At 41.6% G+C, this 27,108-nt stretch overlaps 1 long non-coding RNA gene across 3 annotated transcripts in view; it reads right to left on the reverse strand.

The window, feature by feature from the left end:
* LOC132406875 (uncharacterized) overlaps positions 1-7,294 on the reverse strand; it is a 74,673-nt gene extending 67,379 nt beyond the window's left edge. The window contains exons 1-3 of one of the 3 annotated variants that reach the window (XR_009516303.1): positions 7,233-7,285; positions 7,067-7,134; positions 1,911-2,010 (exon numbers count right to left, since the gene is read on the reverse strand). This is a non-coding gene — a long non-coding RNA (uncharacterized LOC132406875). Of the gene's footprint in view, positions 1-1,910; positions 2,011-7,066; positions 7,135-7,232 lie in introns of all 3 variants that reach the window. The other 2 variants (XR_009516302.1, XR_009516316.1) reach the window with 2 other exon arrangements.
* Positions 7,295-27,108: the final 19,814 nt, after the last annotated feature.

Genomic DNA, 27,108 nt, shown 5'->3' on the forward strand with positions numbered 1-27,108 from the left:
GTAGATAGTGTTCAAAATTAATGCTTCCCTGGTAAGACAATGCAGAACTAGCAGTCATGGTTTCAAAGTGGCGTGACAGCAATTCAGGCAGAGAAGACATTCCTCCACTCACAATATTGTGCGTATTTGGAATTCTCTAACCAAGAATGCAGTGGAGGTTCAGGCCAAAGAGGGACTGAAAGATTTTGAGTTAATAAGTGATTAAGAGGATATAGAGGAACAGGAAAGTGGTGCCGCGATTGGAATGGCACAGCTGGTAGAGCAACCACTCCACCGCTCTGATGATGCAAGTTCAATCCTGACCTCGAGTCCAGTCTGTGTGGATTTCGTAAGATCTCTCTGTGACTATATGAGTTTTCCCTGGGTGTTCCCATTCCCAAAGATAAGTAGATTGGTAGTAAAATTATCTACTATAAAATTGCCCCTGGTGTAGAGGTGAGTGTTAGAATATGGGAAGAGGGGAGACAAACAGAAACTTTTCAGCTGAGGAGTTCTATATCAATATCCATTGATATGTACCAGTCACTTATGTGACACCACTGGAACCCAAAAGGACACCATTTACCCATCGTTCTTTGAGATAGGGTTGGGTGTAAATACTGTAATACATTGGGGTCCCATTAGCGTACTAACACCAGGTTTATGTTCTACATTACGAAGTGAGATAAAGACCCAATGCACTTTTGTCTCAGGTCTATATTTGGTGTAATACATTATCAACTGAGATTCGGGTCAAGAGTATATTTAAGTTCTGGTCTAGTGCACAGACCATGTCAGGATTTGTGCTTCAGACTGGGGTATATCCTGCATCAACATGGAAATTCAGACCATTATTACTCTTCACATTCTAACGTACAAGTACATTCAGTGTCATTGATTATGATTCAACTTGAGTACATGCACTCAGTGGCCATTTTGTTAGGTACACTGGTACACCTGCTTTTAATGCAAATATCTAATCGGCCAATCATGTGGCAGCAACTCAATGCATAGAAGCATCAGTCATGGTCTATTGGTTCTGTTGTTGTTCAGAACAAACATAAGAATGGTGATGAAATGTGATCCAAGTGAATGACCGTGGAAGGAATGAATGTTCATGCCAGATGATGTGGTTTGAGTATCTCAGAAACTGCTGATCTCCTGGGATCTTCATGCACAACAGTCTCTGGAGTTTACAGAGAATGGTGTGAACACACAACACGTTGAATCTTAAAATGGATGAGCTATAATAAAGAGGCCACTGAGTGTAGAATATAAATTCAGCCCATACTTAATGTATGATTCAAAGTACACCTATTGGTCACTTTACTGGGTTCCTCCTGTACTCAGTAAAGTGGCCGCTGTGTGTACGTATATGGTCTTCTGTTGCTGTTGCCCATCCACTTCAATGTTTGACATGTTGTGTATTCAGAGGTGCTCTTCTGCACACCACCGTTGTAACGCGTGGTTATTTGAGTTACCGTCACCTTCCCATCAGCTGGAACCAGTCTGGCTATTCTCCTCTGACCTCTCTCATTACCAAGGCGTTTTTAACCACAGAACTGCTGCTCCTTGGATGTTCTTTTGTTTTTCACACTGATCCTGCATTGAGATTTTGATCAAATGTTAATTCTACATCATACACAGAAATTTGAATATAGTGCATTTCCAAACCTGACCAGAAGCCGCTTCCTTCACATGTGTCCTTCACTTCCTTTGGTAGGTACTTCCATTTAAGTGTGTTGTCATGTTATTCTATGATTTAACCTGATGAATTAATGCTGATTATTTTAAAAAGCAAATACGAATGAGGATGGCATTCTGGTCACCATTTTCCTTCCATGTAACTACCATGTGTAAAAAAGTAGCTCTAAACCTGATTTATTATGTTAAAAAATTAATCATGGGTCAGATGGATTATACATAGTTACCTTTTCTGGTCCACACATAAAACAGCATTAAAGTTACATTGAAGGCTTTTTAAACACATGTTTTCAATCTGGTAACACATCGCTGGTGACCATACAGTATCTGCAGACAGAACAGGAGATTTATTCAGTCAAAGTATTGTCAATTTTTAGAGCCACCTGAGCTGTGAATGCTAGAGTTTGGAGCAACAAACAATCTGCTGGAAGAGCTCAGTGGTTTGAGCAGCATCTGTGGGGAGAGCCCATCCACACCTCTTCTTCTGGTTTTATCTCCGCTAATCGCTGCTCAACCAGTCCTTGTCGTGTTACGCAACTGTATGAGTTGCCTGACCATTTCCCATCATTTCATCGAAAGCAATCAGTGTGTGCATCAAAAAGGATGCTATCAGCTGTCCTGATATTTTTAATAGATGCTTAAAATGAAATATTTTCTGCTCTTGGTCATTCAACAGGTTCCAGCAGTCATTGCATTGGTTAATAAGAAGGAAAAAGAATTACTGCCACCCTGTCCTTTAGAGCCTTGCCCACTAAATCAGTCAAAAGCCTACCAGCCACTCTCCCAATTTTGTTCAATCAGTCAAAAGTGCCAGCTATGGTCCCAGGAGTAGTCAGTCAAACATCCATTTGCTGTGCACTCAGTCCTCACCAGTAAGCAACACAGTCATCAACGACAGAGTGAGTCTCGAGCAGCTGCTGAAATGTGCAACCTCCAATCTGAGTCAGTTAGCCCAATAGCCAGAGGCTAGGTTTCCAATTGTGGCTGGCTGCCTTGTGAAACCTGTTAGCCATGCTCCTCACTCTGGGCTGTGGATGAATCAAAATGCAACCTGTTATACTCCAAGTCCTCAGTGTTAAGTAAACATCAACCATACTTTAAGTTCTTGTCAGTCTGACAAACATTTACCTGAGTTATTCATTCAATTATTCCAAAAACTCACCAGCTGTAATCCTAACCCTGACTGCCTGCAAGCCATGACTTTCGCTCATGGCTTTTTTTAAGGTATAGTTCTTGCTTCTAGTTGATCAGATAAAATAGTTGATCTCTGTCTCTCAATGTCTTCTAGCAATGCTGAGTTAGCACTAACCAGTTGACTAACTGACCCACCTTCTTTCATGTTAGCCGACTTTCCTTTAGCTTGAAGCTGGTCACTCAAGCCTTTAACCCCCACTGTTCATTTGTCAGAGATTTCAAAGGCTAGGTCTTCCAACTAAGTTGCATGTTGCTACTTTACTATTTCCTGGTTCTCCCCACAACCCTTTCTATAGAAAGGACCAGTCTTTTAAAAGACATACAGCATGGGAATGGTCACTTTGACAAGGGGTCTACACTAACTTCCAAGCACTAGGATCCAGTCATAGAGTAATACAGCATGGAAATTGGCCCTTTGAATAACTAGTCCCTGCCGATTGAGATACCATTCAAGTTGTCCCATTTGCCAATATAATCTTCTAAATCTTTCCAATCCATGTACCTGTCCAACTGTCTTTTAAAAGTTGTAATTGTACCTGTTAGGGATCATTCTGGAGTTATGACATTATGGATAGTGTAGCTATGGATTAATTAAAATGAGAATCGGTCTTCAGGAAATAAAACCTGTTCGCAATTTAATTCCCAACTAATAATTTGTGGCTAAGTGAAACTAATCAGAATTTCTGATTACGTCCCATTGAAATTAACATAAGGGAAGACAACAGATGAATGTTCCTGCTATGAGCACACTGTTAAAGGTCTGTCCATGATACCTACTACACAGTTCAGGACAGATCTGTTTTGTCACCTAGCCTTATTCATGATTTCATCCTTCAACACTGTAATGAATGGCGGATATTTTGTGTTTCTGCAGTTTGTACTCAGTGGTTTATGGAACAGACACAAGGATTGAATATTCAAAGGGATTCTGTTGGGATGTGCTGCATTGTACATATGTAATTCTGCAATTTTACCCTACTATGTTGAAAATATTAAAGGTGATTATAGCAATTGAAACTGTAGTTGATAATTTATACTTATCTTGTGCTGAAGTATAAACATTGTGTTGGGAGAGTGAAATACTCTTGCATTCTCCTGGACTATCTCTCTCCTGAAAGTTTCAATAACAGTGCAAATGAAGACTTTTAAATTTCACAGTTACTGCTTCTGTGTGGCTCAGTTTTGGTCAGTCATAACAGTACCTGCCTCAAGTACATCCTCCGGTAGTTCGTTCCACATCAGTACCACAGTTTGTGCAAAAAAAAAAGCTGCCCCTCAAGTTCCTAGTAAATCGCTCCTTTCACCTTAAACCTACGCCCTCCAGACTGATCTTTCTAGTTATCTTTACACTAATCCAACACTGATCCCATTTTATTCTCCCCACCTTGCAGCCCATCGGCAGGAGTAGATATATGCATAGTGCTTGCTGAACCACTGGGAAATAACACCTGTACCCAAGGTAGAAATGTGCACACAGAAGTATTTGGGATAGTGGTTGGTGTAATACTGTGGTTTACTGCCACTGCTGACTGTAAGGAGTTTGTATGTTATCCAGGTGACCACGCGGCTTTCCTCTGGGTGCACCAGTTTCCTTCCGCATTCCAAAAGACATACAAATTTATCGGCTAATTGGTCACATGGGTGTAATTGTGTGGCATGGGTGTGTTGGGTCGGTAGAGCCTGTTAATGCGCTGTACCGCTAATCAAGAACATAATAAAATTCCCATCAGTTACCCAAGCCCTACACTCATCACTCATTTTCAATACAGCAAACTTAATTCAACAATCTTGTACCTTGTCATCATTCTCCCTGTTGTTTCTGACTAGACTAGTAAACAATTTATGTAACTTATCAAAAAGAGAAAGTCTGCAGATGTCAGAAATCCGAAGCAACACATGTGAACTGCTGGAGAAACTCAGCAGGTCAGGCAGGATCTATAGAAATGAACAAACAGTCAACATTTCAGGCTGAAATATTTCTTCAGGACTGAGAAGGAAGTGGGGAAGGCGCCAGAATAAAAAAGTTGGGGGAGGGGAAGGAGGCTAGCTGGAAAGTGATAGGTGAAGCCAGGTGGGTGGGAAAGGTCAAAGGCTGGAGAAGAAAGAATCTAATAGGAGGGGAGAGTGCACCATTGAAGAAAGGGAAGGAAGAGGAGACCCGGGGCAAGTGATAGGCAGGTGAGAAGAGGTGGAAGGTCAAGAGTGGTGAATAGGGGAAGGGGGATGGGAGGAGGGGAAAACTGTTTTATGGGAAGGAGAAATTGGTATTCATGCCATCAGGTTGGAGGCTACCCTGCTGAGATATAAGGTGTTGCTCCTCCACCCTGAGGGTGGCCTCATCTTGACATATGAAGAAGCCATAGACTGGTATGTCGGAACAGGAATGGGAATCAAAATTAAAATGTTCAGCCACCAGAAAGTTCTGCATGTAGCAGATGGAGCAGAGGTGCTCGACGAAGTGGTCCCCCAATTTCTGATGGGTAACTTTGTCTCCTAATCTACACATGCAATCCTGGTTTAATCATGATGCCATCCAATAGTTACTTCATATCTCCTTGTTGCCTAGAAAGAAGACATTTGGCCCATTTGCTGTCAGGGTAATCCAGTCAATCTCATTGTTTTACTTATTTTCCTGTAATTTGTTCTCTCTCCTGTGCTTATAAGTAATTCTCTGATTCTCCAACACCTGAGGCAATTTACATCAGCCAACTAACCTAACAACCTGTGCATCCTTTGGATATGAATGAAAACCAGAAAATGATCACAGTGAGAAAAACTCAAAATCCCACATCGACAACACCCAAGGCCGGGATTGAACCAGGATCCAGCTGTACCACGGTGGTGCCCTACCATTTGGCCCGTAAGCCAAAAAAAGCTGGGAAACCAGAAAGAAGAAATCGTCTGGCTGAATGCACATCCAATGGAGAGAGGGATGAAGCCAGAGCAGAGGGTTCCCAAAGTTTCCATGTCAAGTTCCTATTATACCTGGAAAGTAGTAAATTGCTCTTCTTGCTCCCCACCGGACTTGGATTCAAAATTTGGCATGTGGAAATGGTTGGGGTGGGAATTGCAAGGTTGATGGAGAGGATAAACTCTGTAACCTAATCCAGTGAATCCCTGTCTTGGACCCCAATTGAAAAAGGCACCTAAATGAGACTGGGGTGGGTTGGTGTGGAAATTAAATTAAACCTGAGCATAAATTGCAGCATTGTGTGATGAAGGCCGAGGGGTGACCTGAAAGAAGTTTATAAGTTTATGAAGGAGATAGACAGAATAGACAGCTGATATTTTTTTCCATAGGGTCGAAATATCTAATACTAAAATATATACACTTAAGGTGAGAGAGGAGTAAGTTCAAAGGAGATTGTGTCTTTTTTTAAGTGTGATTGTTGCCTGGAATGCACTGCCAGTGGAGGCAAGTATGAAAGAGGCATTTAAGAGGCTCTTAGATCGACAAATGAATGTGCAGAGAATGGAAAGATATTGATATTGTGCAGGCAAAAGGAATTCGTCTAGGGGTTAGGGGTTTGAATTAATAGTTTAGTTAGTTTAGCACAACATAGTGGGCCAAAAGGCCTGTTGCTGTGATGTACTTCCTATGTTCTTATTGACTTTCTATGCAAAAGCCACATACTGTATCTGAATTATTTAATTTCTGCAATTTTAATTTTGTAGCCTGGGGAAAAGTACACACTCAGGCCAACAAATACTTCTTCGGGTTTTAATTCCTTTATCTGTTATAAATGTTTTGGTGCCGGAAGATGGTCTTAAAACAAAATGAATGAATTTACAACCAATTCCTGCCGTTACAATTTCAGTTTCACTTTCGATCCACACCCTTGTGTTTCAACGAATTACATACGCAATATAAAAATACATAAAGCAAACCACACAAAACTAATACAGTATTAATACAGTAGTGGCAATTCTGAAGGAACACAATACAAATGTTAGAATCCCACCAACCCTGTATCTTATACATAGCAGTGACAATGTAAACGAATGCATCTCATCTAAGACATCTACCCCCTTTAGTATACATGTACTTAACTTCCAAACAGAGACCAAACATTCACGTTACGCTGTTACAATCACAATCAGTCATGATACAATAAAGTTAGACAAAAGGTACACTTTGACACAACTTTTACAAGGTATTGCCTGGTAGTTAAATTACAGGAAGACTGACCTACTTAGCCGGTGAGGAACTTTGCACAGGCCACGCTATCCAGTGCCGATACCTTCACTCAAGAAAATCTATAACATCCACATTTAAAACATGTCAAATTACCGATATTCTCGATTCGCCAACAATCATAAACAAATTCACATGGATATCGTCAATGAATACTCACCTTTCCTCACCATGCCCAGTATCTCTGGGAGGAACTTAATCCCAAAGCCCCACCAGCTTCTTCTGCAGAAAACAAAATGGTCTCCCCACTATCCCACGAGTGTGTAATGACATCACCGTCTCCATTTAAAGGCACAGACAACTATTCTAGCATTACCCAGATGGATGCCTAAGTACACTTTTAACGATAATGAATAAGATTCGACTGTCACCCAGTCACATTAATCTTGCTTAAACCCACACCCACCAAGCTGTCAATTTCTTCTTGATTTTTACTCACACTTTAGTCAGGGGTTTTACGAGTGAATATGTTGGAGAGGGACTTACTGATGAGATTGCTACCATTTAGTGAAGAACCACAGGTGTGCTTTAACAGTCTGAAGGATGCAACCAATTTTTCCTAGAAGCACCAGTGTTGGAAAAAGGACCTGTTTACCAATTAAAACAACAGCTGCTGCTCCCAACTGATGCCTGCCCATTTTTATATGAAAATATCCCAAGCAGTGTTTTCCAGCTAGAACATAAAAATATGTTTGTGCAGAAAGCCAACAACTTAGGCAAACAGATTTTTAGGAATATCTTAAAGGAGTAAGAAGATGAAAGGCAAAGATGTTTAGGGGAAGAATTCCAAACCTCAGTGATGTGGGAACTTTGAGTGCTACAAGTTATAGGCAAAAATTCTACAAAACTGAGAGGCATGGAGGTATAAATTCCTAAGATGCAGGGTCTGAGGAAAAAGGAGTGACATGTAGGTCTGAGGTTAGGTAAATCCTCTCTCCCAAAGATCAGGGTGCTCAACAGCTGAGTATGTTCCAACCCAAGCTTAATAACATTTTGAACACAATGGGAATCAAGGGAAATGAGGATTATGTGACAATATAGGAAATGGGAATGGGAGTGGAGGCACCTACTTGGATACTTTAAGTCTGCTCTACCATGCAATAAAATTGCTCTCAACCTTCAAAGTCAAAGTCGAGTTTATCACCATATGCAGAATGGTAACGCAAAACTTACTTGCAGCATTTTCCTGTACACTTGCCTACAGTCCAGACCTGTCCAAGTAAGCCATGAAATGGAGTAATAAAATGGATTCAACAGTGGCTAGATGGGAGATGCCAGAGAGTAATGGTGGATAATTGTTTATCTGGATGGAGGCCGGTGACTAGCGGGGTGCCTCAGGGATCTGTTTTGGGCCCAATGTTGTTTGTAATATACATAAATGATCTGGATGATGGGGTGGTAAATTGGATTAGTAAGTATGCCGATGATACTAAGGTAGGAGGTGTTGTGGATAATGAGGTGGATTTTCAAAGCTTGCAGGGAGATTTATGCCAGTTAGAAGAATGGGCTGAACATTGGCAGATGGAGTTTAATGCTGAGAAGTGTGAGGTTCTACATTTGGGTAGGAATAATCCAAATAGAACATACAGAGTAAATGGTAGGGCATTGAGGAATGCAGAGGAACAGAGAGATCTAGGAATAACTGTTCATAGTTCCCTGAAAGTGGAGTCTCATGTAGATAGGGTGGTGAAGAGGGCTTTTGGAACACTGGCCTTTATAAATCAAAGCATTGAGTACAGAAGTTGGGATGTAATGCTAAAGTTGTACAAGGCATTGGTAAGGCCAAATTTGGAATATTGTGTGCAGTTCTGGTCACCGAATTATAGGAAAGATATCAATAAATTAGAGAGAGTGCAGAGACGATTTACTAGGATGTTACCTGGGTTTCAGCAATTAAGTTACAGAGAAAGGTTGAACAAGTTAGGTCTCTATTCATTGGAGCGTAGAAGGTTGAGGGGGGATTTGAGCGAGGTATTTAAAATTTTGAGAGGGATAGATAGAGTTGACGTGAACAGGCTGTTTCCATTGAGAGTAGGGGAGATTCAAACTAGAGGACATGATTTGAGAGTTAGGGGGCAGAAGTTTAAGGGAAACACGAGGGGGTATTTCTTTACTCAAAGAGTGATAGCTGTGTGGAATGAGCTTCCTGTAGAAGTAGTAGAGGCCAGTTCAGTTGTGTCATTTAAGGTAAAATTGGATAGGTATATGGACAGGAAAGGAGTGGAGGGTTATGGGCTGTGTGCGGGTAGGTGGGACTAGGTGAGATTAAGGGTTCGGCACGGACTAGGAGGGCCAAGATGGCCTGTTTCCGTGCTGTGATTGTTATATGGTTATATGGTTAACTTAAGGATGTGCTGAGTCTAGTGTGGCTAATCATTCCAGTACCAACACAGCATGCCCATAATGTTCAGCCTAACAACAAGACAATATAAACAAAAACAGCAAAACAAGCTGTTCCCCACCCCCCACTCACACACAGACAGGCCTCCAGCCCCAGGGCAGGTTGCTTCTGGGCCTCAACTCCCTGCTCTTAGCCTCAGACTCTCAAATTTGCAGACACTGGTCCTCCAAACTGCAGTCTCTGGCCTGAATTAACAGACAGGCAAACATCAAGCCTCTGACCTCTAGACAAGATGAACCAATGGCTTCAACCTTCAGACTTGCCAACTCGAGCCTTCAATCTTTGGGCTTTGACCCCTGGACTTCAAAATCTGTTTTCAACCATTGGCCTTCCCTGACCTTTGGGTATTAACTCCAGGACTTACCAATCAAGGACTTTCACCTTGAGGCCTAGACAACCAAACTCGCACGGACCTTCAATGCTGGGACGTGCTGAACTGAAAGGGTCACTGAACCCCCGTCCTTGGGGCCCGCTAACCTCAGTTCCCGACCATGGGGGCTGCTGGTCATCAGTGTGTGTTGATCTGGTTGCCTCTGACTCTTTATTTACTATGGTTGATCTCTAACTGTCTCTTGTCCCTGCCCCTGAACACTAAACTGGTCCCTAACTTCCTACTCTGTCCCCAAGATGATCACTACTTACTTTAAATACAACTAAGTTTAAGCCACTACCTCAGCAGACACTGAAGCTCAATGCCATCATGACCAGAAGTGAATAGATACAAGTGTTTCACTTGTACCTTGGAACACGTGTCAATAAAGAAAAACATTCTCTCAGCACATTGAGGTGTCCCCTCAAATCTTTTCCTCTTCCAGTCTATTTATTCATTGACTTCAGGTTTAACTTGTTCACATGTTCTCTATCAGACAGACTCTTCATGTCAGGAAGTAACTAAATGATTTTTCTTTGAGAAGAATCGTCATTTAACTGGACTAGGTATGACTGGTGGCCTTGAGTCTTAAGGAGAGGCTGGATAGGGTGGGATATTTTCCCTTGAAGTGAAAGATACTGAGATTTAGAAAAGTATAGAGGGCTGTTATAAATTGTGCAGTGACAGACTTTTCACAGGGTGGTAGATTTAAAACTAGAAGGCATAGATATAAGGTGAGTGAGACAGATTTAAAAGAGGCAACTTTTTACACAGAAGAACAGAGATTTTCTTGTGTTTATGCATCACTACAAATAACTAAATTTAAACTTATCCTATTATTCCCGTTTGAGGAAGCCACAGACCCACCTGAGCCTGTACCTCCGGAACCTGGAATGATGGAAGATAGTCTGGTGCACATGGTTCGTCAGTTGATTGATTCACGTCATTGTGGATGGGATGTGCAGTACATGGTTGACTGGGAAGAGTATGGCCCAAAGGAGAGGTCTTGGGTGCCGTTCAGATTCATCTTGGATGTATTGCTGATTGAGAAGTTCCTCGGGATATATCCGGATTGCCCCGAGCCGTCAGTTTTCGGCCTTAGGATGGCAAGGTTCTGACAGGCCTGTACAGGCAGACACATCCCAGTCGCCACCCAGCTAATTGGAGTCACCTGCCACTCATTTCCAACTCATCACCTGAAGCTTATTTATATTCATTCACAGTCCTTGTTCACCCATTGAACCAACCAGCCCGAAACAGTTGCTCCAAGCCTTCTGTTACCTTGTTGCCTTGTCTTGTTCAGCATCTGTTCTCTCTTGTTTAGCGATCCCTTGTGGCTTTTTATTTTGCAGTTTCATTTTAAAGTTACTGCTCATCACTAAATCATCTCTGCTGCTTTGCATTCAGGTCAAACCTCTCTTTCATTTCCTAACAATTCCTGCAGTTATAATGTGTTCTGGACTAGTCTCATCCTATAAGAAGTGCCATAGAAACTCGGGTAAGACACTCAGCAGGAAGTCCTGGAGGAAATTAGCAGGGCAGGCAGCATCTATGGAAAAGAGTACAGTCAACGTTTTGGGCCAAGACCTTCATCAGAACTGGAGAAGAAAAGGATGAGAAGGTGGGGGAAGGGTAGGAAGATGTCCAAGATGGTAGATACTAGGTAAAATCTGGTTAGGAGGAGGAGTAAAATAAAGAGCTGGGAAGCTGATAGGTGAAAGAGATACAGGGCTGGCGAAGGGGGAATCTGATAGGAGAGGACAGAAGACCATGGAAGAAAGAAAAGAGGGAGGTGCACCAGGAAGAGGTAAGGTGATAAAGTGAAAGAGGGAACTGGGAATGGGGAATGGTGAAGGGGGTGGGTCATTACTAGAAGTTGGAGAAATTGATGTTCGTGCCATCAGGTTGGAGTTTACCCAGATGAAATATAAGGTGTTGCTCCTCCAACCTGAATGTGACCTCATTCCGATATTAAAGGAGGCTATGGACTGACACGTTGGAATGGGAAGTGGAATTAAAATAGGTAGCCATTGGGAGATCCCACTTTTTCCAGCGGATGGAACATAGGTGCTCGGCAAAGAGGTCTCCCAATCTACATTGAGTTTCACCAATATACAGGAAGCCACACCAGGAGCACTGGATACAGTAGATGACCCCAACAGACTCACAGGCGAAGTGAGAGCTCACCTGGGAGGTCTGTTTGGGGCCTGAATGCTGGTAAGGGAGGAGACATTGGGGCAGGTGTATCTCTTGTTCTGTTTGTAAGGATAAGTGCCAGATGGAGAGCAGTGGGGAGGGACAAGGGAGTCATGTAGGGAATGATTCCTGCTGATTGGGAGACCGCTTCATTGAGTACCTATGCTCCACCTACCAGAAAAAGCGGGATCTCCCAGTGGCCACCCATTTTCATTCCACTTGCCATTCCCATTCTGACACGTCAGTCCATGGCCTCCTCTGCTGTCGCGATGAGACCACACTCAGGTTAGAGGAGCTACACCTTATAGTCAATCTGGCAGCCTGAAACCTGATGGCATGATCATCGATTTCTCAAACTTCTAGTAATGCCCCCCACCCTGTCCTTCACCATTCCTCATTCCCATTTTTCCTTTCTCACCTTATATCCTTATCTGCCTACACCTCCCTCTTGTGCTTCTCCCCCTTTTCTTTCTTCCATGTCCTTTTGTCCTCTCCTATCCGATTCCCCCTATCTCCAGCCCAGTATCTCTTTCACCAATCACCTTCCTAGCTCTTTACTTCACCCCTCTCCCCATCCCAGTTTCACCCATCACCTTTTGTTTCTCCCTCCCCTCCCCCTTACTCCTTATCTTTTTTTCTCTAGTCCTAATGAAGGGTCTTGGCCCAAAATGTCAACTGTATTATTTTCCATAGGTACTGTCTGGCCTGCTGAGTTACTCCAGCATCTTGTGTGCATTGCTTGGATTTACACCATCTGCAGATTTTCTCTTATTTGTGAAAGAAATTCAGGTGTTTTTTGTTACTTGCTTCTTTTCCTCTGACCTTAGGAGTTGTCATCTATTTTGGTCATGCTTCCAATTATGTTTCTTAATTCCCAAGAGCTAAAAGAGAAAAAAAAACATGTAACCTCAAAGGATAAAATTGGTGGAATTTGTCCAAAGCACTTGTTTTATTTTGCTTGTTCTTAAGAAAACTATTATAAAAGCAAATCTAAAACATGTGCATTTGCTTTAATGTAGAGTTAAAAACCGCCTATAAAAATTGCAATCTCCAAGCATTCCTTTTCCCTCCCTCAAAGATAGTGTCTGAACTCTTATCTTTTTCTTTGCAGTAATCTTAAATTGCTAAACCCATTTCATACATTTAATCCCCAGACTCTTTTGAAAACTAATCATTTCTATGCTTTGTCTATAAAACATACCTTAGTAAACAAAAACCAAATTATCTGGGATTTTAGATTAGACAATTATTGACTTAATTCTCTACATCCTAATCACAGGATAATATGCAATAATCCACAAACACATCTTAATCAATGTTAATCATAATTTATATTCATCAAAAGTGTACATTTAATGAAATGTACTTTATGATTTGAAAAATTGAACCCTTTGGTTATGATTCTACTGGAAACATTTTTAATAAAAACTGGGTGCTCAGTTTATATAATTTCAATAATTCAGTGTTAGAGTGGCTACTGGAATATTAGGAGGAGTGACTGTGTGGGATCTCTTTATACCTAGTTTCTGTTCTCCTGGATATCAGTGAATAAGAGACACCAAGCCAGAGAGGCTTAGAACTCACAGTCACACTGGACTCACTGTCTGCGATCTCTGGATAACTTTACTAATTTTATCTGGTTGTTGGGAGCTGATCACTTGTAAAGAGAGAGGAGTCTATGTTCCAGGGTGCTGTTGACGTTCTTCTTCGAGGATCATCACCTTGTTGTGGTGGAAAGTCTTGTGAGTTCCTGAGAGCCCAAAGGCAATGTTGTCTGGAGCTTAGCTCCTGGTAGAGTCAGACATGGTAGTAAGTTCAAGGGAGAGGTTCCAGAAAAAGAGCGATCTGACCAAGATTGCAATGATAGAGTTGGCAGAAGTTAATGGCACATCACAATGACAGTGAAGGGTCCCTAGTCATCTTGCATTACATATACTGGACCCTGACGCCGAGATGTCAAGGACAATGTGATGCTTACCCATGCATCATCCTCCCCCTAGTTAAATAAAGTCACGCACAGGCATTCCCTATTTAGGAAAAAACTCCTTAGGAGAACATACTCGGCTTGAGTGACCACACTACTACTGTTGAGGTTAGATTCTCGGGGTTATTCAAAGAGCAAGTAGACACTGTTTTTCAAGTTTAGGGAACTGAAGGTGATGAGGAATTGGAAGAGCAGGTGAGGCCTGAGGCAGATCAACCTTGATCACATTGAAGAGAAGGGAAGACTGAGTTGCCTATTCCTGCTCCTAGTATCACATCCTACATTGAGCCTCTGCATTGTACAGGTTCTAGTGAGCAGAGAGAATCAGAGTGCAAAATAGGCCCTGCATTTGGAAGGTCATGACCTATATTAAATGAGGTTTTGAATATCAAGTGATATGGGGTTACTACAGGTAAAATAAAGTTCAGCCATGATCAAGGGTCTGAATGGCCTGTGATTCTTTCTGTTCCTTTTGCTGTTACACAGGTCACTATTCAAAAATGAATCAAGTAAATTTTAATATAAAAAATTAAAAAGGACACCTATTTAAGTAAATGTACAGTAAGTATCAAGATAATGGATAGCTTCTTCCTTTCAATTTGCAGGTTGATGTCTATCATATTATAATCACTACCTCTTAAGGATTCCTTTATCATAAGCTCCCTAATCAAAAACAGTTCATTGCACAATGCCCAATCCAAATAGCTTTTCCTCTACTGGGCAAACCACAAGCTTGCCTAAAAAACCATCTCATGGGCTTTCTTCAAATTCTCTCTCTTGGAATCCAGCACCAATCTGATTTGCCAATCTACCTGCATTTTGAAATCGCCCAGGACTATCATAACATTGCCCTTTTGACATGTGTTTTCTTGCTCCCCTTGTAATTTATAACCCACATCCTGTCTTTTCACTTTGCAGTTTCTTAACTATACCCAAAAGGATTCGACATTTTCTGATCCTATGTCACCTTTCTAAAGATTTGACATCACTTTTTACCAAGCGGCCATTCTACCTTCTCTACTTACCTGCCTATCCTTTCAATGCAAATGTGTATCCTTGAATGCTAAGCTCCCAACTATGATCTTCTTTCAACCACAACTCAGTGAGGCCCACAATGTCATACCTACAATCTCTAACTGTGCGACAAGGTCATCTTCCTTATTTTGCATATCGTGTGCATTCGAGTATAACACCTTCGGTCCTGCATTTGTCAACCTCTTTTGATTTGACCCCATGTTATACCAAAATTCATCCCACTGACTGCAATTTTGCCCTGTCAGCTGCCTATCCTTCTTGACAGTGTCAATCCACACTGCATCTAGTTTTATACCAACTGCTCCATCACTCAGGTACACATACTCCTGCCAAATTAGCTTATACCAACAGTTCTAGCAAACCTGCTTGCAAGGATATTGGCCCCCCTCGAGCTTAGGTGTAATTGTTTCCTTTATACAGGTCATACCTTCTCTAGAACTGACCCAGTGATCCAGAAATCTGAACCCCTGTCCCAGTTCCTCAGCCATGCATTAATCCGCCAAATTATCCTATTTTTATCCTCACTGGCACGTGACACAGGCAGCAATCCAGACACAATTAACTTAGAGATTAAAGGTCCTGATGAAGGGTCTCGGCCTGAAACGTCGACAGTTCTTCTCCTATAGATGCTGTCTGGCCTGTTGTGTTCCACCAGCATTTTGTGTGTGTTGTAACTTGGAGGTCCTGCTTTTTAGCTTTCTACCTAACTCCCCAAATTCTCACTTTAGGACCTCCTCACTTTTCCTACCTACGTCATTGGATGTACCAAGAGTTCTGGCTGGTCATCCACTCTTTTTAGATGCTGTGGCATGATCCAGGACATCCTTGATCCTGGCACCTGGGAGCAACATTTCTCTTTCATGGTCACAGAATTTTGTGCCTATTCTTCTAACTATGGATTCCCCTATCAGTTTTTTTATCTCTCCCCTTCCCTTCTGAGCCACAACATCATACTCAGTGCCAGACCCAGTTGCTGTGGCTGTTCCCAGTAGATTACCCCCTCAATGGTATCCAAAGCGGTAATCTTATTATTTGAGGGAATGGCCATAGAGTACTCTACACTGGCTGCTCATTTCTTTTCTCTGTCCTAACAGTCGCCCAGGTACTTGCCTCCTGCACATTAGGGATGAATATACCCCTGTAGCTCCTATTTATCACCTTCTCAGTTTCCCTTATGAACCGAAGGTCATTGAGCTGCAGCTACAGTTCCTTAACACGTTCTCTAAGGAGCTTGGTGCCTCTGGTGTAGATGTTGTTATCCAGGAGGCTGGAGGTCTTCCAGCAGTTCTACATCTCACACAAATAGCCCAACACAGCCCCTGGAGCCATTCCCACTTACACTAACTCATGAAGTATGAAGTAAAATAAATATATCTCGCCCAATCCTGTTGAGCCAAATCCTTCCCACTCTAACATTGGTCCAACTCTAACAATGACCACTCTGCTTGTCCCTACCTTAATTTTATTTGCCCTAACTAACAAATCACGATTCAGTTGGGCCACCAGAAAAAGCTGAAAGCCTACAACCGCTCCTTTTTAAATCTCTCACTTTGACCAATTCAATTGAGCTGCTGTAACATATCACGTATCCTGTGTGGTAACATATCAAATGACCTGTTCTGTGGCCAAAGCATGATAGGATGTTAGGGAGTTTCAGCATGTCATTAAATACCTGAACAGACTTCTGCAGCTGTACAGTTGATAGGTTCCTGATTAGTAAGGGTGTGAATTGTTACTGGGAGAAGGCAGGAGAATGGTGCTAGAGAGGGAAAATAAATCAGCCATGATCATATGGTGAAGCAAACTCGACGCTGTGAATAGCCTAATTCTGCCTCTATCTCTTACAGTTTTATGGTCAATGCAAATCTAAAACTAGAACATAGATTTAAAGTTAAAAGTTTGAAGATTAACTTTATTTATTACATGCACATTGAAACATCAAAGCACAGAGTGGGATGCATTGTTTGCATCAAATCAAACCGGACACGATCGTGCTGGACAGCCCCCAACTGTCAGCATGCTTCCAGCACTAACATAGCATGCCCACAACTTGCTAGCCCTAACCTTTGGAATATGAGAGGAACTGAAGCACCCGGAAGAAACTCACATCACCTGGAGGAATGCATGAAATCCTTATGGGCAGCAGCCTTACGCCAACCGAATCCCAGTCTGTGTTTGTTGCTGCTGTAAAGTGATGTGCTAATTACTATGTCACCGCACCGCTAACTTGAGAGATGAAAGATTGAAATGGGGCCTGTGTGGCAAATGTATTCACATAGAGGGTGATCTGTACATGGAATAACCTGCCAGAGCAAGTGAGGAGGCAGAAAAAGTAGCAGCATTGAAAGTGTTTTGGATACGTACACAGATAGAAGTGTTTTGAAGTGATACAGACCAAAGACAGGGAAATTGGACTTTGTTGGTGAACACTATGTTCACCATAGACAGGTTGCCCGTTTCCAACCTGTATTACTCTATGACTCCATAATTGTTTCATGTTGGTATGAAGTACTTTAACTTTGCTCATGTAAAAGCATGCATAACTCATGTCATAGAGTCTTTGGTGACAACTAGGATTGTTCCAAATAGCAATAATTTTTGTCCATCTCATAACTTCATGGAATGGTACTCTGTGGCAAAAAAAAATCGACCATCATTCTACAATGCATCATTGAAAGTGATGTTAGAACCAGGGGTCAAAAGCTTGGACAAGAAATAGTGTCTGGATTGAATGAGGAAGATATGGAGGCAAGGCAATTTAAGGAGCCCACAATTTCAACAGTTGAAGAGCGAGCATGCAGTGGATTACATTGAAAATATTGAAGAGGTTGGAAGTGAATAAGAGCAGTGAATATGTGATGCCATAGGAACCTGAGGAGATTACAGAGTTAGTGAAGAGATTAGGGGTTAGTGGACTTGATCCTTGGTTAGGCTGTACTTTGAGCACTGTGTGCATTCTTAGTTCTATCAGAACAGGAAGGGAGGTGGAAACTTGGGAGAAGATTCAGAAGAGGTTTTTCAGGATGCTGCCTGGATTAGAGTGTATGATCCATAAGGAGGGGTTGTACAAACTTGGATTGTTTTCTCAGCAGGGCTGAGAGAAGACCTGATAGTATATAAAACTATGAGAAGCATAGGTAGGGTAGACAGCCAGGTCTTTCTCCTAGAGACGACGTGTTGAATAATAGACAGCATATCTTTCAGGAGAGAAGGGGAAAGTTTAAAGCAGATGTTCAAGGCAAAATTTTTATGCCCAGAGTTATGGACATAAAAAGGACTACCTAGTATAGAAGTGGAGCCAGATATAATCATGGCATTCAAGAGGTTTTTCGAAAGGCACATGATTATGCAGAGAATGGAAGAATATAGATCAGATGAAGACAGAATGAATTATTTTAATTTGGCATCATACTTCGCATAGACAAGAACTCTTCCTGTTCTGTACTGATCTATACTCAATGGCCATTTATTAGGTACAGGAGGTACTTAAAAAAGTCGACACTTAGTGTCTGTTGTTTTCTGCTGCTGTAGCCAACCTAGTTCAAGGTTTGATGTGTTGTGTGTTCAGAGATGCACTTCTGCATACCACTGTTGTAATGTGTGATTATTTCAGTTCTTGTAACTTTCCTGTCAACCTGGACCAGTCAGGCCATTCTCTTCTTACCTCTCTTGTTAACAAGGCATACTTGCCCACAGAACTGTCACTAACTGGATGATTTTTGTTTATTACACCATTCTCTGTAAATTCTAGAAACAGTTTAGTGTTATAAATCCCAGGAGATCAGCAGCTACTGAGAAACTCAAACCGCACCGTCTGATGCTAACAATCATTCCAAGATCAAAGACGCTTAGATCACATTTATTCCCCACTCTGATGTCTGACCTGAACAACAACTGAACTTCTTGACCATCTCTGCATGCTTTTATGCATTGAGTTGCTGCCACATGATTGGTTGATTAGGTATTTATATTAACAAGTAGGACAGTGTATTAGGTATTTTTAATTAGGTATTTATAATAATTTATAATTAGGTATTTATATTAACAGTGTCCTAATAAAGTGGACACTGTGTGCATACTCTATCTTTAGAGACTGAGTCAACATAAGTTAGTGTTGAATAATGGGGGACAAGCCATAAAGTAATTAAGATATCAGCAACAAAGTTCTACTCAGTTCCAAAGCTAAATTATTGAACTCGCAGCTTTTTGAAACAAAGATTTTGTTACCACATTCTTTTCAATGTAAAAATAGAAGGCAGAAAACATCAACGGGCTTTTCTGTTTAATTCAACATGGTTACAGAGGCTGGAATTCAAACATATTTAGAAAAAATATAATGGGAAAAGAATGAGAAAAAATGTGATAACATTAAATATAAAATGTTGTATATGCACATAATTTGAAGAACTTATTTAATTTTCCTCATGGAGAAACCCTCACTAGAACTAATTAATTCTTTTAGGTTGTAACAGGATCTTACAAGTTCTGAGAAACTGAACTTTACACTCTTAAGATGTGCCAATGTTTTCCATCCGTGATGCATTGATAGTGTTGTATCTACTCTTTATCTGATCTTATCACAAACAAAAGAAAATCTGCAGGTGCTGGAAATCCAAGCAACACACACACAATACCGGAGGAACTCTGCAGGCCAGGAGTCTCTTCCATCCCGCCCCCCTCCCCCCCCCACCTTCTTTCTCTGATTTCTCATCTTCTTTGCTCTAGTCCTGATGAAGGGTTTTGGCCAGAAACGTCGACTGTATTTTCCATAGAAGCTGCCTGGCCTGCTGTTTATAATAAGATTAAATATTTAACCAAATAATCACATAACCGTTAGCTATTAACATGGTGATCAGAATAAACAATTGCCTCTGAAAATAGATTATGTCATTGGTTCAGACTAAATTTAAAATGTCATTAGACATGATCATATTCATATTGTAAGCAGAAAAATACTGCTTATCCTATCATCATATATCCAAATACTGACTATATCAAGAACTTTGTAAATTGTTTTGGAGATACTGCAATTGTGTTAGGTGCTACTTTGATGCAAGCTAGTGGGAATATAGAGGATAGGGAAGCTTTTAAAAACTTGTGGAAGGAAACTAAGAAGGTCATTAGGAAGGAAAAGATGAAGTATGAAAGGAAGCTAGTGACTAATATCAAAGATGATACTAAAAGCTTTTTTAAGTATATAAAGGGTAAAAGAGAGATGAGGGTAGATATAGGACCAATAGAAAATGATACTGGAGATATTGTAATGAGAGATGCAGAGATGGCAGAGGAACTTGGGAGTCCTTGTGCAGGATACCCTAAAGGTAACCTTCAGGTTGAGTTGGTGCTGAAGGCGGCGAATGCAATGTTGCCATTCATTTCTAGAAATATAGAATATAAGAGTCGGGATGTGCTGTTGAGGCTCTATAAGGCACTCATGAGACCACACTTGGAATATTGTGTGCAGTCTTGGGCTCTTTATTTTAGAAAGGATATACTGACATTGGAGAGGGTTCAGAGATGATTCACGAGAATGATTCCAGGAATGAAAGTGTTACCATATAAGGAATGTCTGGCAGCTCTTGTGCTGTATTCTCTGGAGTTCAGGAGAGTAAGGGGAGATCTCATAGGAACATTCCAAATGTTAAAAGGCCTGAACAGATTAGATATGACAAAGTTATTTCCCATGGTAGGGGAGTCTAGGACAAGAGGGCAGGACTTCAGGATTGAAGGACATCCAATTAGAACAGAGTTGCGGAGAAATTACCTTAGTCAGAGGGTGGTAAATCTGTGGAATTTGTTGCCATGTGCAACTGTGGAGGCCAGGTCATTGGGTGTATTTAAGGCAGAGATAGATAGCTTCTTGATTTGCTAGGGCATCAAAGGGTATGGGGAGAAGGCAGGGGAGCGAGGATGACTGGACGAATTGGATCAGCCCATGATTGAATGGTGGAGCAGACTCAATGGACTGAATAGCCTATTTCTGTTCCTATTTCTTATGGTCTTATGGTCCAAGCCTTTTCCATGAATGTATCAATATAAGTCACAGTCAGAGAATGTGTTAACGGGATTTTAACACATTTAGACTTCCTACAATTTTACCGATAGCAAGTGTCAAAGGTCCTTTAGTGGGGATTTAGAAAGAATGTTTGCGTTGCCAACTACATTGTTAGTTGTCAGCTGCTATTATACAATATATTGCCCAGATGTTTTTAGGCAATGTTTAAATGCAAAGAAGGTACTGTAGCAGTGTGCTACACATGTACGCCATGTCTGGGCATGGCTGCCGTGAACTGCAGTGCCAGAACCGATGGGAAATCCGCCAGGACTCTGGTGAAGTCGTTGTCGGACAGTGTGATGGAGTCTAGGTGAGGGGCTGGCAACTGGGCTTCACCCAGGGAGAACGTTTGAAAGGTCTCGGCGTGGACCAGTCTCTGCCTCGGCAGGTCGACCAGTAGGCTGTGAGACCGCAAAAAAATCCGCGCCCAGGAGCAGTTGGGCTATGGTGGCCAGTGTGAAGTCCCACGTGAACTGGCTGGAGCCGAACTGTAGCTGCACCGTACGGGTGCCGTAGGTCATTACTGTGCTGCCGTTCGCGGCCCTCAGGATGGGACCCGGTGCCCTGTTGCCGGTGTCGTAACTCGTCGGAGGTAAGATGCTGATCTTGGCTCTGGTGTCGACCAAAAAACGACATCCCGACCGCTGGTCCCACACATACAGGAGGCTATCCCGATGGCCAGCCGCCGTAGCCATCAGCAGCGGCTGGCCCTGGCGTTTCCCGGGAACTTGCAGGGTGGGCGACAGCGGCGGGCTTCTGCACCCCACCGCTGGTGGTAGAAGCACCATTGTCTGTTGGTCTCCTCACCCCTCCCTCTGGGACTAGTGGGCACTGCTGCCGGGCCTGGTCTGGTTTGCTGCTGGGAGCATGGCCTGGTGATCTGTGCGACGGACTTCTTGGCTTTCCACAGCAAGTCCGCCCAGGCTGCCAACTTCCGGGGGTCGCTGAAATCCGCGTTGGACAGCAACAGGCGTATGTCTTCGGGCAGCTGCTCCAGGAATGCCTGCTCAAACATGAGGCAGGGCTTGTGTCCTCCGGCCAGGGACAGCATCTCGTTCATCAAAGCCGATAGTGGCCTGTTCCCCAAACCATCCAGGTGCAGTAAGCGGGCAGCTCGCTCGCGCCGTGAGAGTCCGAAAGTCCTTATGAGCAGGGCTTTGAATTCCGTGTATTTGCAGTCCGCTGGGGGAGACTGTATGAACTCCTCAACCTGGGCCGCTGTGTCCTGGTTGAGGGAGCTCACCACGTAGTAGTAACGTGTGTCCGAGGTTATCTGCCGAATGTGGAATTGGGCTTCTGCTTGCTGGAACCATAGGTGAGGTCGCAGCATCCAGAAGCTTGGCAGTTTCAACGAAACCACATGAACAGATGCGGTGTCATTCATCTCCGGTCCAAGTATCATTTGGGCCGTCAGGGTCACCAATTATAGAGGTGTGCTACATGCAGCACTGAAATAACGACACGTAGTCAATGCACTGTGGTAACAAAAGAGATTTTATTCGAACTTCGCGGCCTCGCTTTAAAGCCTCCCTGATCCTGCCCTCCCCGGGCGGGGATACTGTAGGGGGCACGTATTCACAGTCCTGTCCCGCGCGTGGGCTTTTCCCCTTGCTGGTGAAGCAGACTTGGCGCCCTTTTGGGACTGGCCTTTATGCCGGCACACTGGCTATTTGTGAGCAGGTTCGAGTGCGCTAGGAAGTGGGTCGCCACAGTATATTTATTATTAAGGATATTATTCCTACTTGGTAAAAAGCAATAGTTTGTTCTTAGATCCTACCTTGAACAAAATAAATTAGTTCAATGTGTTCTGTGTAAGCCTCTTCAGTTAGAATTTAACACTGTGCCGCATGATTTAGATAAGAGAACAGAAGATTTTTGTGATAGCAAGCTTTAAAGACAGAGGGAGATGGAGTGACAGACATGTTTAGTGACAGATAACAATACTTTATTCTCTTTATGATAATTGATTGTTTCAAGAGATGGTTTATGAGAAATGATTGGTCAAATATTATAGACATGGTGTGATAGCTTTTAAACCATTGTTGTTAGCAGAATCTCAGGTGGTGAAGAGGAGGCTTATGGAAGGGAGGTAGACGACTGGTTCACAAGCATGAAAAGTTCTGATGAAGAGCTTTGGCCCAAAATGTCAATTGTTTACTCTTTTCCACAGATGCTGCCTGACCTGCTGATTTCCTCTAGCATTTTGTGTGTATTGTTTTAGATTGGCTGGTTGTGTGGTGCCACTACTAGAACCTCACACTCAACCTCGGAAAGACCAAGGACTTGATTACAGACTCCAGGAGAAGGATTTTGGGGGAACGTACACCAGTCCTTACTGAGTGGTGGAACGGGTGAGCAGCTTCAAGTTTCTCAGAGGATCTATCTTGGGCTCAGCGCATGGATGCAATCAGAAAGTAAGCACACCAGTGGCTATACCTTAAGAAGGGGTTTGGTATGCCACAAATACTCTGGCAAACGTCTACAGATTTACCAAGTGTGCATTCTGACTGTTTTAATCACCGACTGATATGGAGACTCCAATGCACAGGATCAAATGTAAGATTGCAGAGGGTTGTAGACGTAGTCAGTTCTGTTAAAGCATGTCACCATCATGAGGACATCTTCAAGAGGCAGGGACTCAAGGAGGCCTCATACATTACTAAGGACTCTTACCATCCAGGACATGGCATCCTCTCATTTCTAATATCAGGGAGGAGGGTCAGGAGTTTGAAGAGCACACTTAACAGTTTAAGCTTCTTCCCCTCCGCCATCAGATTTCTGTTGGTCCATGAACCTATGAACACTACCTCGCTATTCCTCTTTTCCATTCTTTTTTTACTTAATTATTTGTTGCAACTTGAAGTAATTTTTATGTAATCTTGCTACAAAACAACACAGTTCACAACATATGATTATAACGCTGTTTCTGATTCAAATTGTAAAACTTTCACAGAAGTGCAATTTGATTCTGGCACTGGGTTCAGGCATCATTGGTTTACTGGCATTCATTACCCATCCCTATTTACTCCAGATTTCAGTGGACTTCTAAGTATCTGAGAGGCAGTCACATTGCTGTGAGTTTGGTATGATACATGGCCTCCCAAAGGATGTTAAGTTCAGAATCAGGTTTATTATCACCGGCGTGTGACTTGGAATTTGTTAACTTAGCAGCAGCAGTTCAATGCAGTACATAATCTAGTAGAGTGAAAAAATAATAAATAAAATAAAACATAATAATAATAAGTAAACAAGTAAATCAATTACATACATTGAATAGATTTTTAAGTATGTGCAAAAACAGAAATACTGTATATTTTTAAAAAAGTGAGGTAGTGTCCAAAACTTCAATGCCTACTTAGGAATTGGTTGGCAGAAGGGAAGCAGCTGTTCCTGAATCGCTGAGTGTGCGCCTTCAAACTTCTGTACCTCCTACCTGATGGTAACAGTGAGAAAAAGGCATGCCTTGGGTGCTAGAGGTCCTTACTAATGGATGCTGCCTTTCTCAGACACCACTCCCTGAAGATGTCCTGGGTACTTTGTAGGCTAGTGCCCAAGATGGAGTTGACTAGATTTACAACTTTCTGCAGCTTCTTTCAGTCCTGCACTAGCCCCTCCATACCAGACAGTTATACAGCCTGTCAGAATGCTCTCCACGGTACAACTATAGAAGTTTTTTGTCCGTAATTTTTGGTTTACCAATGATGGACTCACTTCATTTATCTTCTTCCGCTTGTCGAATGATTGCATTTCTTACACTAATGGCTAGAAGATCTATTTTGTTGAATTGGAAGGAAATTAATCCTCCTACTGTATTTCATTGGTTTTCTCAAACTATGTTATGTTTAAATTTAGAAAAAATTAATAGTGGTGTATTTGACACTTCTATTAAAATTGAAAAGATATGGAGACCAATTATTCAATATTTTCATATGATGTAATAGGACCCTGTTCCAGGCCTATTTGATTTTCCAGTTTTGATTTCATATATGTCAAGAAGATCGGAGTTGATGACACTGATGATTTTGTATTTTTGTGAGATATTATAAACAGCCCTTTTTCTCCTCTTTTTTCTCTCTTTTTTGCTTTTTTTCTTCTATTAGTTATTAGATATTTAGATTAGTTTTTTTGCATAATGTTTTTTTCTTCTTTCCTTTTTCTTTTTTCTTTTTATTCTATATTATGATACACCCAGGTTTGCCTTGTCTATTTGTATATTGTATCATTTATGATGTGGGAATACTCATTCATACTGTAATCATTGTTCTTGTAATCTTTTATAGTTAGTTGAAATATGTACGTTTGTAATCCCATTATCTATGTACCAATTTTATTTTGTTATTAATAATGATAATAAAAAGAAAGAAAGAAAGAAAGAAAGAAAGAAAGAAAGAAAGAAAGAAAGAAAGAAAAAAAGAAAGAAAGAAAGAAGGAAAGAAAGAAAGAAAGAAAGAAAGAAAGAAGTTTTTTGTGTGTATTTGTTGACATGCCAATCTCTTCAAACTCCTAATAAAGTATAGCTGCTGTCTTGCCTTCTTTATAACTACATTGATATGTTGGGACCAGGTTAAATCTTCAGAGATCTTGACACCCAGGAAATCGAAGCTGCTCAATCCCTCCATTTCTGATCCCTCTATTGGTATATGTTCCTTTATCTTACCCTTCCTGAAGTCCACAACCATCTTTTTCATCTTCTTGATGTTGAGTGCCAGGTTGTTGCTGCGGCACCATTCCACTAGTTGGCATATCTCATTCCTGTATGTCCTCTGTACATAGTTTGTAAACTATGTCCAGTAACTTTGTGACCATCAATACTAACTCAAGATTTTGTGTCTAGATTTATTTTGTGGTGAGATTTGAGCTTCATTCAAATCGATCATCATTTCAGAGTCCCAAACTATTTGGAATATAAAACAGCCAACATGTTTGCCACATGAATGCTTCAATTAAAACGACAAGAAAACATGTTTTAACAAGTAGCCAGACAAGACAAGCAACTGAGTGGTTTGGCATCTAACCAGAAGGTCACAATCTGAATTTAAGGGCAGACTGCCACTCAGGCAACTCATTCAGAAATGTCGCAATAGTTTTAGTAGGTGTGTTAATGATATGTTTAGCATTTTCAGCTTCTGCAAGTGCATGAAGCATGATTACTTGTTTTAACATAGACTGCATTAGTGAAACCCAGGACAATTGCAGACAAATAGAGAAATGAGATATAAAAATTTGAATGTAAATAATGTAGCAAGAATGGTCTGAATCAAAACTTTAGTGTCATAGCATATATTTGACATATTCTAACATTATGACCATTATGGGATTCTATTTCCTAGAACACAGGACAGTACAGCATGGGAAAAGGACTTTTGGCCTACGTTGTCCGTATCAAACACAATGAAAAAAAAATAAATTCCCATCCCCTAAATATGTTCCTTTTGAACTCCTGAAATGCAGTTCTGTACTGAGTGAACTAAATCTCATGGATGTTATTGAACATGTTAGAGGTGATGATAGAAGAGCAGTTAGATGAATAGAGATCTTGAAACTCCAACTAACAGACTCAACCCAGCAATAAATAGAGGAAATGCTGGTTATGTTCTGAAGGTCAGGTGGCATCCATGGAGAGAGGAACAGACTCTGGTTCATCAGGACTTAATGACTTTAACAACATTTTCTCTCAGGGGATGTGGAATGACTTGAAGCTACTATAGGCTTTTCATTATTCTCCTCAATGTCTGGGTATTTCATTGATGAGCTAAATTCAAATAGCACAGAATTAGATCCTGGCACCTGTGCTTCATGAAACAGTGAGCTCAAACCTCATTCTGGATATTTCAGCAAAAATATCTGGACTGATACTTCAGTGCACTATTAGAGGAGTGTACACTGGTGGTTTGTGGTCAGTGCACATTCTGTAGGCTGAATAGCTGTTTTCTGTGCTATGATTATATAACTGAGAAAGTCTTACAGATGTGGAGGAACTTGGGACATGGAATCA

The sequence above is a fragment of the Hypanus sabinus genome, chromosome 1 (assembly GCF_030144855.1).
Source record: "Hypanus sabinus isolate sHypSab1 chromosome 1, sHypSab1.hap1, whole genome shotgun sequence".
Classification (NCBI taxonomy): domain Eukaryota; kingdom Metazoa; phylum Chordata; class Chondrichthyes; order Myliobatiformes; family Dasyatidae; genus Hypanus; species Hypanus sabinus.